The sequence below is a fragment of the Maylandia zebra genome, linkage group LG4 (genome assembly GCF_041146795.1).
Source record: "Maylandia zebra isolate NMK-2024a linkage group LG4, Mzebra_GT3a, whole genome shotgun sequence".
NCBI classification, from domain to species: domain Eukaryota; kingdom Metazoa; phylum Chordata; class Actinopteri; order Cichliformes; family Cichlidae; genus Maylandia; species Maylandia zebra.
The window spans coordinates 8,637,214-8,647,577 of record NC_135170.1 but is presented as its reverse complement, the minus strand read 5'-3'; positions in this window follow the sequence as shown (position 1 = coordinate 8,647,577).

Genomic DNA, 10,364 nt, shown 5'->3' with positions numbered 1-10,364 from the left:
TGTCAGATAAGCATGATATACTTCTGCATTGTTATTTTCAGTGTATGTGTGCAAGGTCAGATAAGCTGAGATAATGCCTGACCTCTCCCTTTTCAGTTAAAAGAGGAAGTACTATGTAACTTACTTTCACTATAAATAAAGAACCCAGCCTGCGCTCAGTGTGTGTCTTCTGAGAGGCATTCACACCCGTGCGCACGCTTTCTAATACTCTCAGAGTCGGTCTACAGTGTCTCATTTCTCTTACTTGTGTTTGAACAAATGTCAACCCCTGACAATCATAATTTCGGTTTTCTTATCATTAAGGATAAGAGTATTTGCCAAAAGCCATTTCTTGACCTCACACATGCATTCTCGGAAGCTATTCAAAGACAGAGCAAGATCATCGTTTAACTCAAAATAGATCTGGATATCATCCGCATAATAGTGAAAAGCAATGTGGTATTTCTCAAAGATAGCACTTAAAGGAAGCATGTACAATGAGAAAAGGGTAGGGCCTAACACAGATCCCTGGGGGACACCACAGCAAACAGGTACAGCCGAAGAAGAGGATGTGGCCAGATGTACCGAAGAGAGCCGATTGGAGAGGTAGGATTTAAACCAATCCAAGGCAGCGCCCTTAATGCCTACAGTGTGCTCTAGTCTCGCCAATAGGATGTTATGGTCAACCATGTCAAATGCCGATGAAAGATCCAATAGCACTAGGACAGAGGGGCGTCCATTGTCAGCCATTAGTAAAAGATCATTGAAGACACGAAGCAGCGCTGATTCAGTGCTGTGATGTTGTTTGAAGGCCGATTGAAATTTATCATTTATATTATTCTCATCCAGGTAGGTCTGCAGTTGAAGCAGAACCACCTTCTCAAGAATTTTAGCCAGAAAGGGAAGCTTAGAAATCGGCCTATAGTTGGCAAAATCACTATGATCAAGGTTCCTTTTTTTTAGAACAGGTTGAATTATAGCATGTTTGAGAGCTGAAGGTACATAGCCAGAAAGCAAGGAAAGGTTCAATATGGACAATAAACAAGGTCCGATTGCATTAAAACAATCCTTGACTATATGGGACGGGAGAACATCATGTACAAAATTAGTATTGTTCAGTTTATCAATTAGACGCTTCAGAGTAGTGAGTGAAACGGGTTCAAATTGATAAAGAGTAGCAGAACAATCAGGAATAGACATACTATCAGTCACCAAAGGAAGAGTAGATTTAAGAGATAAAACTTTATCTAAATTTTTCACAAAGACCCGGGGAGCACGGCAGTGGCATAGAGGGGCAGGGGTTCACCACAGAGTTAAAATTTTTAAATAGAATTCGAGGATTATCACCATTAGTGGTAATAATTTTAAAGAGAAAAGCCGCTTTGGCCATTCTGGCAGCAGTTTGGAACTTCGACCGGCTAATATGTAAAATATCATATGATGACTGGAGTCTATCATTCCTCCACTTCCTCTCATCCCGCCGACATATACGTCGTAAAGCACGAACAGAATCATTTAACCAACATTGTGAGTAAGTTCTGGGGCGTTTCATTTTGATAGGTGCAACAATGTTAAGAATTGAGGAACAAGTAGTTAAAAGAGTATTAGTAAAATTCTCAAGCGTGTGTGGAGTAAAACAATCCAGCATAATAAATGGGGAGTTCACAAAAGACGTAGAAAAGTTGACCACAGTATCAGCATTAATAGTACGCGTAGGGTAAAGAGGAGCCTCTAAGTATTGTCCAGTGTTGCCCAGGTCAACATCGAAGATAACCGGGGAATGATCAGAAAGTCCAGTATTTCTAATTTCCTTAATGCAAATATCCACATTAAATGAAAAAAACCAAATCAAGGGTGTGGCCTTTAACATGGGTAGGCTCATTCACCCACTGAATAAGATTAAAAGAGTCAGTCAGTGCAAGAAAATCTTTAGCCAATTGGTCATCCATACAGCAGACATGAATGTTAAAATCACCAGAAATAATAACAGAACCATATCTAAAAAGAATGGATCCCAAAAAGTCAGCAAATTCAGAGATAAACATCTTATGGTATTTAGGCGGACGATAAACCACAACACACAGAGTAGTCCGAGAGCCAGTCAATTCCAATAGCTGAGCTTCAAAGCTGGAATAGGTTGGGGAGGGTAGCAGCCGTGCTTCATGTTTATTTTTAAAAACCGAGGCTAAGCCACCACCTCTACCATTTAGCCTAGGTGAGCTAAAGAAGGCACAGTCAGGAGGGAGAAGCTCAGAGAAGGGGATGAACTCACCCGGAGAAGTCCATGGCCCTATTTCAGGAAGCCGGTTTAGTGGAAAAACTGAGTAAGTATACCCTGAGTTAACGAAAACTCTGGGTTTTCAGTTTCACAAAGCGAGTTCAGATGAAGCCTCAGTGAGTCACTATGACGACACACTCCGTGAAGCTAACCTGCCCCCTAGCAGGTTTACTTCAACTAACCCTGACGTTCTCCGCCCCTTTGTCGGAAACCTGACTGTAGGAAGTGTCAGACATGGCGTGCCCCGTCCTTGAAGAGCCAGTAGATCGTGAAGCCCAAATTCTCCGCAGAGCTCTCCGCCGGGAGAGAGTGATTAGAGCGCGTTCGGACATTTTATCATTTCCTGATGATTTCCTGTGTGAACGTTACCGTTTCTCAGCACAATCTATAAGTTATTTGGATAACATCCTCAGGCCATATATTACGCATGTGACACATCGCGGACATGCTCTCAGTTCTGTACATATTATTTGTATTGCACTTCGTTTTTTGCAAACGGGAGCTTTCTGTATAATATTGATGACGCTGAGCACGTTTCCAAGGCTACCGTCTGTCGGGCAGTCAGGAATGTTACAGTTGCACTGAAACGTCTCCTGTACTCGTCTGTGGTGTTCCCCGGTCATAGACCCACAAGATTTATCAAAGAGGGATTCCACAAAATTGCAGGTAGCAGGATGACCAAAACTTAATTTATGATGTGGTGATACTTGGACTACTACTTAAATTTTATATTTATTTCCAGGGTTCCCAGGCGTGATTGGCTGCATAGATGGCACTCACATTCCAATCATTGCTCCTTCAGTAAATGGAGGGGACTATGTGAACAGGAAGTCTTTCCACAGCATCAATGTACAGGTACATAGTTCCCTGTAGCATTTCAAACTAACAAATTATTTCATTATAGTAATGGATGCTAATTTGCGTTCTCTGCACTGTGAAGATCATATGTGATGCTGCCAACATTATCACAAATGTGGAAGCCAAGTGGCCAGGCTCTGTCCATGACTCACAAATATTCCGTGAATGTACACTGAGCACAAAATTTGGACATGGTGAGTTGAAAATACTTTAAAATATATAAAGACCAATTGCTACAGGGACATTTGAACTGAAGTGTATCCTTCTGTCTTAGGAGAGTTCACTGGCTACTTGCTTGGTGATAGGGGGTATCCATGTTTACCCTATTTGCTTACCCCTTACCCTGACCCTGAACCGGGCCCACAGCAGCGATATAATCTGGCTAATTGCAGGACAAGAGCCAGAATTGAAATGACTATCGGAATGCTTAAGGCCCGGTTCCAGTGCCTGCAAAGACTCAGGGTCACCCCAGAAAGGGCATGTGACATTATTGTGGCATGTGTGATTCTCCACAACATTGCCACAATTAGAGGAGAACACTGTCCTTCTGAACCAAACATCAGCAGTGATCCAAACCATGAACATCCTGACCCTCCCACAGACATACAAGATGGAAGCGCAGTCAGAGACACCATATGTCACAATCATTTCTTTTGACCCATCACCTCAACATGTTGAAAGACGAATAAACAGATTTTCTGTTCAACTGGCTTTATTGGTCGCCTGTATTTCCTGTACACAAAGTATTAAAAGATGTAAACCTCATAAAGTGTCTCTGTTGCTTCCTCCTCTGTAACAGCTGTCAATGTTTCTTCATTATTTTCCTGTAGTAAAGAAATAAACAACATTGCTGTTCTACTGTAAACTCATATAATCTGTGGAGTATTACTCACAACTGCATGTTGGTCTGGCTCAACAGGAGGCAGCACCAGATGCAGTACACCATCACCATCAACTGATAGAATATGAGGTTTATACAGGTCACTTATAACTTACAAGGGACCAAATGGCAATTAACAAACATATAGCACTCAGCTTACACTTCATTGTCATTATGCTCTCAAAGACAACCAAGACTGAGGGAAGGCAAAATCAGTAGGAAAATAACTTCACTACAAACAAATTCATTATGGTGAAGAGTTTATCAAATGAATGAGCAGCACTGCAAAGGTGACTGTGAAGAAAGGATGTATGCACATCATGTATTATTTTGAATTTACCCCCTATGTAGGCACTTGTGTCTTGCGGGGTTATTGACTCAGAGGATGTCCCCACAGAGATGCCTTCAGCCACAGGGCGCCCACTGTTTTGGCTGAGGGCCAACTGCTCAGCCTCTGTGAGTGGTGGTGGTGGAGGACCCCCACCTGTTTTTCGGGCCTCCGCTTTTTTTCTGTTGGCTATAACGGGGTCACATTTGAGCATACAGAGTAAGCAAATATGTACTTGTAATGTGCTCAGATAATTTCAATAAGTGCTTACAGAAAGAAAATTAATGTAGCCTCTAACTGCAATTGATTTACATGGGACAAACAGACCAAGCACTATGGCTCATAATACAATTACACCTTACCTGTTTGGACTATATTTTTATATTTCATTTTTACTTGCTGCCAGGCACGTTTGGGGCCTGTTGGGTTGCACCTGCGCTCACATCACATCACAACATAAAATTTATAAAATAACAAATAAAATAACATATGATAAAATAACGTGTTAAATGGGTGGAAATCCCTAGATCAATGTTTATATTAACACTCACGCATTGACTCTGTCGGCTATGTTTTGCCATGCATGCTCCCTTTCTTTTGCAGCTGAGGCTGTGTTACCTTTTTTTCTGCAAAATTTGCATGTTATCGGCATATGCTGCCATCAGAATTTCGGCCTCAAGCGCTGTAAAATACATTGACCGCGCCTTCTTTCCCTCCGTCTCCATGGTGACTCGCTTACTCTGTGCTCCGCTTATCAGGGCTTTATGTATCCTCGTCCGCGCGCTTCACTTGGGGTTAGAGCAACTCCGCGTTGATTGAACTACTTGTTATCAGCCTTTCTGAAACCGAATATTCTGAGTTGGACAGTTCGGGGTTACTCAACCCTGAGTATCGTTTTTCACTCTAAGTTTTCTAAACCGGCTTCCTGAAATAGGGCCCATGTCTCCGTCAGGAATAGAACATCCAGTCCCGTGGTGAGAAAAAAGTCATTTAGGAGGAAGGCCTTATTTGAAAGAGACCTAACATTAAATAAGGCCATCCGAGTCCGAGGAGCCAAGTCCTTAGTAGTAGCCCATCGCAAGGTGCTAAGGTTGTTATGTTGAACACCACGGCCAGGCGGTGTTATCCAAGATCGAGCAGAGTGGTAAGCCACTGGGCAGGCAGAGTAGGTTTGAAGACCGATGGAGCATATCCAACGGTGGGTTAGCAATCTAGCCGCGAAGCGGCTACTGAGATAGTGGATGAAACGAGATAGCTCACGGCTTGTAGCAGGGTAATCCGTAGCCATGGCTCTGATATAAGCCTTGAAGCGGACACGGACACCACTCCTTCTACCCCGTTTCCTGAGACGTTTCCTGCGGAGCATGGGAAGAGGTAAGTAGGTCACATTGGTGGGGGAGACAGGCATCAGGGGGATAGCGGCACCCGCGGTCCCAAGGCTGTCCAGTCGTTGAGAACAGGAAAACCGAAGATTCAGGAGTGTGTCTCTATCATAAGTTATTAGTGTACAATCACCTAGAGAACATAAAACCAAAGATAAAACAACGAGGAGTACAACGCCGAGGCGCAGACGGGGTCGAAGACGGTCAGCCATGCACACCGGCGCCATCTTGACACACATATGGCGTGTCGCATCAGGGACAGTGCTTCCTGTGAGGCGATCTTCACCACACCAGTTAGTGTAGCAGTTAGCAGGCCAGACTATTTGTCCAAAAGGCACCATGAGCACAAACACAGTTGAGAGGTTCAGTTCAGCCACAGTGTATTAGTGGAAGCCAAAGAGTTCATCAAAGAGGACATGCACTCAAACTTTAAGCCTCAGCAAAACTGAAGCAGTTTAGTTCTGAGAAAGAGTTCAGTTATCATAGACAGAAACTATCCATGTTTAAAGTTGGACATTCTAACATGGGACACCCATGATTCCCAGCCTCAAGTGGCCACTATTGGAACTGCATCTTTCAGCACCTCAGTGCTGCTTTTCTTTTCCAGCCCCAGATGATGTAGCTTTGTGTACCTATCTACACCCTAATTACAAACATTGGTAAAAAAAAGAAAAGGAAAAAAAAAGTTTTCTTAAGTTTCTAACTTTGGCTTGATTCATGGCTTCCTCTTCATTGGTCCATACATGATGTAAGTATGTATTCTAGTTGTCAACTAGAAAGTGCATTTTCTGAAGAAAGTGCAGTGTGAATGCTTGAATCTGAATGTATGCATTGAAATGAATTAATTGCTGAATTTTAAGTTAAAAAGTTTGAATGAGATAAAAAGAAAAAGAATTTAATCTGAAAACAAAAGTGCTGAAGTGCTAAAAGCTGACGTTTACACAGAAGAAGAAGTTGGAAAAAAGCTGAAAATGTTTTAATTGTAAATTAGAAAAACCTTAGAAATGAGAAAAGAAAATTTAGAGTCAGAAAACCTCTGAATGAATATTAAAAGTTCATATTCTTTGAGTCACTGAATGACTAAAATGTGATCCCTCCACTTGGATCCATACAGTTTAAAAATTTTAAATGTCTGAGCTTTGAAAGACAAGGTGTTGGAAAGAGAAATACGATGGCAACGTTTTGAGGGTAAAATCATACCTGTAGAGCAAACACTGAGGACACAGCAGCAGTTGAAAGAGAAGTGTTTAAGATGAATCTTGGCAGAGTGAGAGACAGAGCTAGTTAAGCAGGCAGGTGTGAGCCTGGTTGCTATAGTGACTGCACCCAATGGCTCCATACACACACACACACAGACATGCGCCTCACTTCTGCTGCTTAAAATGAACAGAAAAGTCATGTGAGTGAAGTTGGCCCCCCCACCTTCTTCAAATCCAACAAAAGTGGTATCAAACGTTTGTGCTACGTTTGTGCTGGTTTGTGCTGCTAAAATTTTCATTTGTGCTACTATCATTTTAAAGATATTAATCAAAATTTCTAGAGGTCATCAGAGGTCAACCAGCCCCCCCACATTACCCAAATCCAACAAAAGTGGTATCAAACGTTTGTGCTACGTTTGTGCTGCTAAAATTGTCGTTTGTGCCGCTTTCATTTTAAAGATATTAATGAAAATGTAAAGGTCAAAAGGTCAACCAGCCCCCCCACATTAATGGAATCGAACAAAATTGTTGTCAAATGTTTGTGCTACGTTTGTGCTGGTTTGTGCTGCTAAAATTGTCGTTTGTGCCGCTTTCATTTTAAAGATATTACCAAAAGTTTCTAAAGCTCAACCAGCCACTTTCTTTACCGTAAAGAAATTGAGAGATATTAACCAGCATTGGATATTTTTTTCTTATGATCACACTCTTAAACCTAGTAATCAAACTGCAATAACTTATTTAAAAACTAGGTTAAATATAGCATTTAAAATAATTAATGCATTCGGTTAGAGAAAAAACTTTATTTGCTGGTAACAAAATACAAAACTACGAGAACAATGTAGTATATATGTTTCCTGTTAGAAAAGGTAAATACATTGAACTGTCTGAGCCTCACAAGTTTAATACAATAACTGAAAAATAACAGCTATTTCCATCATCTAACTCACAAACTAGAAAAGGACTTTCTTTCATGAGATCTTGCCATCATTCCTTTGTGTAGAGCACAGCGTGCGGACATACGCTGGTGTTTTCAGATGCTATGGTTACATCCTTTCTTAGGTCATCATACATCTCCCAGATGTACGGGGTCCTGTTACAGAATGTCATATAATGCCCGAGTGTTTCTGGTGTTGGGCCCTCCTGAAATGTAATGACTGCTTTCAGTGTGAATTTCTCTCCTTGAAGTAGCAGAGTGGATGGGAATTCAGTAAGCAAAAACCTTTTTGGACTGTGAAAAGTGTGCTCCAGAGTTTCTGTAGAGCATTTTCCAAGGTCTGTGTCAATCCATACAAGCTCTCTCAGGGTGAAACTGTGACAAACAGTCCCTGTGCAAAGTTGCTTTCCTGATGAATCTGTTTTAAATGCTGTTGGAGATGCATCAGGACTTTCGATTGGTCTTAGGCATGGCGATGCTGGAAGGTTGAGCCCTTGTTCAACAGCAGACTGAAGGTGAGCTATGCCAGAAGCTGAGAGGACTGACAGATCAATGGAAACAAAAGGTATTTGCCTTGTGTTTGGTGTGTAAAGTTTGCAGTACTGGGAGGAACACTGTCTTGTGAAGTGAACACTTGGATTTTCCGTCATTGTTTTTTGAATTACTGTGGACACATGGCACTGTGCATCAACACGATGAACACCAGTCTTCAACTGAACAGGGCAGAATATTGAGCTCAGCACCTCTGCCCTCAATGAATAGGCATGTTGAGTGACACCCTTTGAAGCAAGGGATTTCACAAGCTGGAATACTTTGTTCTCCTCTGAACTATTCAACATGTTTTGAGCAGTACGACTGTCACAGTAAGCGCAGCACAGACTTTGACAGAAGGCATCAAAGGCACAGGTGTTCATGACACAGTATTGTCCTTTGCCAAGTTTTACTGCACTGCAAACCCCAACAGTCTACCTGACTTATAAAGTTTGTGGATATAACAATTGAAATTCCTCAAAGTTGAAACAACTTAAAACTTTTGTTCTGTTAACGATTCAAACAGTTATAATTGTACATGGCTTAGAAGTTAAGAGTAAATACTGCTTTCTTAATTATGATTTTTGAGTAAATGTTTTTTTTCCGAGCTCCGCATGTGTATGTCGACTACGTCATGAGGTTTTCTCTCTAACCTGAACGACGTTGACAGAAAATTCTGTTCAATATGGCTGCCCTTCTCGAGCAACTGGAGAGCACATTTGGAGAAACTTGTAAGTAAAACGGAACCTTCGTTATGTTTATTTTTTCCGTAAAAAAGCAAGTATATTAATATGTTGCAGGCAAGAACTTCGATTTCGAATGCGCTGTTGTGTTAAAAAGCACAGACCCAGGTGATGAATAGTGGTTCGCTGTTGTTCGCGCTCTTTTTCAAACATAGATTATGTCGTCAGTTTTAACCGATTAAAACAGTTTTACTAAGAATTACATAAAAAGAAAGGGTCTTAATGATATTTTAACGACCACTTGCCAACGCAAGAAAGTTGGCGTTTTTACAACAGCAGCCTCATTGTTCGGCAGGTTTTTTTTTCTTCTTCTCATTAGCATGATTCAAAACTGACTTAGCTAGCAGTGGCAACTTCAATCTAAAACAATTGAAATATAGCAAGGTTTTGTATATTTAGTGTGCTAATAAGGTTTTCAATATTTTTATTTTTTCCTTCCAAGGCTGAAGACCGAAGACAAAAGGACAGAAGAAAAAAAAAATTCAGACTGCAATTAATTTCAGGTGGAGACAGTAAACACAGGTGAGTTGAAAGATCTATTGAAGAGTCCTTTCTTCATGGCCATTAAAACATTTTTAGGTTAAAAGACCCGTGTCATGAATCGCTGTGCGGCAGGCAGGAGTTGGACCCAATTCAATTCAATTTTATTTATATAGCGCCAAATCACAACATAAGTCGCGTCAAGGCGCTTCATAGATACAGAGAAAAACCCAACAATCATATGACCTCCTATGAGCAAGCATTTTGGCAACAGTGGGAAGGAAAAACTCCCTTTTAACAGGAAGAAACCTCCGGCAGAACCAGGCTCAGGGAGGGGCGGGGCCATCTGCTGCGACCGGTTGGGGTGAGAGAAGGAAGACAGGATAAAAGACATGCTGTGGAAGAGAGCCAGAGGTTAACAACAGATATAATTCAATGCAGAGAGGTCTGTTAATACATAGTGAGTGAGAAAGGTGACTGGAAAGGAAAAACTCAATGCATCATGGGAATCCTCCGGCAGCCTATGTCTATTGCAGCATAACTAAGGGAGGATTCAGGGTCACCTGGTCCAGCCCTAACTATATGCTTTAGCAAAAAGGAAATGTTTAAGCCTAATCTTGAAAGTAGAGATAGTGTCTGTCTCCTGAATCCAAACTGGAAGCTGGTTCCACAGAAGAGGGGCCTGAAAACTGAAGGCTCTCCCTCCCATTCTACTTTTAAATACTCTAGAAACAACAAGTAGGCCTGCAGAGCGAGAGCGAAGTGCTCTAAT